Source organism: Lissotriton vulgaris, chromosome 4_1, assembly GCF_964263255.1.
Source record: "Lissotriton vulgaris chromosome 4_1, aLisVul1.2, whole genome shotgun sequence".
Classification (NCBI taxonomy): Eukaryota; Metazoa; Chordata; class Amphibia; order Caudata; family Salamandridae; genus Lissotriton; species Lissotriton vulgaris.
The window spans coordinates 321829695-321833016 of NC_141691.1; the positions used below are offsets into that span (position 1 = coordinate 321829695).

General features: G+C 45.1%; 1 pseudogene; it reads left to right on the forward strand.

The window, feature by feature from the left end:
* The first annotated feature begins 1802 nt into the window (after positions 1-1802).
* On the forward strand, positions 1803-3038 carry LOC147718703 (interferon-inducible GTPase 5-like; annotated as a pseudogene).
* The last annotated feature ends 284 nt before the right edge of the window (positions 3039-3322 follow it).

The following is a 3322-nucleotide window of genomic DNA, read 5'->3' on the forward strand; positions in this document are numbered from 1 at the left end:
TGTGCTGCTAGGATCAGTCCTAACTTGCAATCTGAATTGGGTATTACACTATCCCCCACTCTGGGAATATGAGCACATTAAATGTTGTAATTATTTAAAGTTAGAAAGTTCAGGCAATTGACAGTTGCTTGAGTTGTGGAGAGTGGATGACTGAATTAAGAAGACCCCATACTTTACCTCATCAACGTGTCGTCTTCATTTAATACCTTACAATATTGGCGACGATTTGGAGCTGAACAGGGTTGAGTTCAGTCATCTCACCTTTGTGTGCTCTTTCTTGCTAATTTTGCTCTGCCTTCATCGGCTCCTGTCATATTGGAGTCCCGCAGCAGTAAGGCTCTGTGTGGATTGCTGCAATACGAGTAGCTGATTTGGCAGAGAGCCAGTAACTTCAGAGCCGGTGGACTGTTAACAGGAGGAGCCTTTCTTTGTGCTCTGTCTTTGTTAATTTTCATCTGCCTTCAGCATCTCCCATTTTAGTAACTTTCCGGAGGGGCAGTGCTCTGTGGCTTAACTGCAACATGCATTCATCTCAGGCATCGAAACCAGGTGATTTTGCTGTATAGACCAGCTACTTCAGAGCCAGTGGGCTAAGGAACAGGAGGAGCCTTTCGATCATGTGGGTCACACCAACCATAGAGCTGTTTCTTTCACCATTGGATACTCCTGGAACTGATAGGAGAAGCATCAAATACATTTCCGGTGGGCCAGCAACTCCTTAGCCGCATTCCCTGGTAGCGAACCCTGCAGCCGTTCGGTTTGTCACAATTTGTTCTTGTGAGACGTACAAACTTGAAGGTGCGTAATTGGTGGCAACGTCCTGCAGTGTTTAACAGTGCAGCTGCAGGCAAAACCTTTGGTTTCCTGGGTCCATTGTTGAGCTACATTATGTTGGAGTGGAGTAGGGTAACGTTGTAATTTTGATGCTTGTCTTTTTTTATAGTACCCCTCAGTGTCTGCTACAGATTCTTCACACTGTGGCACACTCACCTTGAAGCAATAATTTAGTATTATATTTTCATGCATGGAGACAAACACCATTCAGCATCAAGTGTGTCTCGTGGATTTTTGTATGTGGTGACACCCCGTTTTCCCCCTTCATAAACAGTATTTAAGCCAATTACATTTGGGTTTCTAGTGCTATATATCTTGGTAATTCAAGATTTTGTGTGTAGTATAGTTCTTCCAGAAGTAATATATGAAATTCAGGTGAAATCATATCGTAAAAGACTCTGCTGCAATTAAAAGTTCTTAGTACCTTGCAAATATTTAACTTTAGGTATTTTGAATGCAATGAGTTTATTGCAATGTTTCAGAAATGGGGTTTCTGGTTAGCTAGGGTATGCACCTAAGCCAGGCAGAGACCACCACTCTAATCAGGGAAAGGGAGTTACACACTCGATAATTCCTGCTCTCCCCCTTGGTAGCTTGGTACAAGCAGTCCGACATATCCCAGAGGTAATATATAAAGCGTTTGTGCAACATACTGACACCAGTAGCACATGGAACACACCACAAAAGAGACTCCACACAGGCTTATATAAAAATATAACGTATATTATACATGAATCATAGACCAAAACTACATAAATCAGATATGCTGTGCATCAGGTGTTATGCAATCCTGTGTTAGTACTCGTAATACTGACAGTGCAAAGATCAAAATGACGTGCATTTGTAAACATCAAGGCATGAAATGCAGCAGTTACAGCAAGAAAACATGACTCACCATAGAGAACTTCGGTCCGGCGACTTTATTACAAAGGGAGAAGCTATTGCTACACTGCGGGATCTCAGACAGGATGTGTGCCATGGAGGTTCGGGAGCTTGATATGAAGGACATGAGTACTATGATTCAATCCAAGGTGGTATCGGAAGTCTCCAACCAGATCCTGTCCCTCCTGAGGTCACTGGAGACCACCACGCTGGACATCGCCATTACTGGGGAATCTGGGGCAGGGAAATCCACCTTCATCAATGCCATATGTGACGTTGGTGATGAAGAGCCCGGGGCTGCTAAAACTGGTGTGACAGAGACCACCATGGTGACAGAGGGCTACCCACATCCAAAACTACCAACTGTTCAGCTCTGGTATCTGACGGGCATTGAAATGCCCAACTTTCAGGCATCTGAGTACCTGCAGCAGGTGAACTTTGAAAAATACAACTTCTATTTTGTCCTTGCCTCTGGACGTTTTCGTGAGAACCATGCAGACCTCGCAATGAGCATCAAGGCAATTAACAAAAACTTCTACTTTGTACGGCTGAAGATAGACCAGGACATGGAGGCATGAGAGAGGTGAAAGAAGTCCAACTTCTCTGAGACGCAGGTCTTCAATGAGATGAGTGAAGACTGCATCAGGAGCTTGGAAAAGGTAGGGGTGGAGGACCCCAAGGTGCTCTTGTTGTCGAGCTTTGAACTCCATAAATATGATTTTCAGAAGCTAAACAGTACACTTGTTGATGAACTTATTGGACAGAAGACGCATGTGCTACTTCTGTCCCTGCCTAACATCACTGCTGAGGTCATCGAGAAGAAGAAGGAGTCACTGAAGAGACACGTTTGGAAGAAGGCCCTGAGCACTTGCATCATCACCGTCCTTCCTAACCACCCCGTGGACTGCAGTACCCCTATGTTGATGGAGACTCTGAGCGGCGACCAGAAGCATTTCGGTCTTGACAACTAATCCCTTCTTGCGCTGTCCAGAAGAGCCATTGCCACACCCGGCAACCTGAAGTGCCAGATCAAGTCTATGCTGGGGAAGTACCTTTCAGAGCACAGGGTGCAGACAGTTCTGAAAGACGCTGCCCAGAGTGGGCAAATGGTGGCAAGCCTGGTCAGGAGCCGTGTGCCAATTCTGAGCCATGTTGTTTCTGGGGGCATCTCATTTGTGGCAGCATACACCCTATGGAACAGTGCCCTGGACGAATTCTGCCAGGACACGCAGAGGGTGCTCAAGACCGCCTTTGATGAGGAGGAGGTGGACATGGGCAAGCCATATGAGGTGCCCGACCCAGGATATTTCTACTTTGACTAAAGTGATGTACCATTTCAGCCCTTAAAGCAACCAGGAGTGGAAAGGCCCTCAGAAGGAGGTGGGCGCAGATGGATAGGTTAATCGACTTTTTAGATAGGATAGACCTTTTTGACCTGCGACTTCATCTTGAATATGTTCTCTACCAGGAATTGCTTTATTGAGAGACTAAATATGCAAAGACAATAGTCTTATACAAACCCTAATGAGAAAGTCACAATCAAACACTTCTCTATGAGTAACGTTTCCATGTTTAACAAAATGTACAAGCACAACATAATTCACTA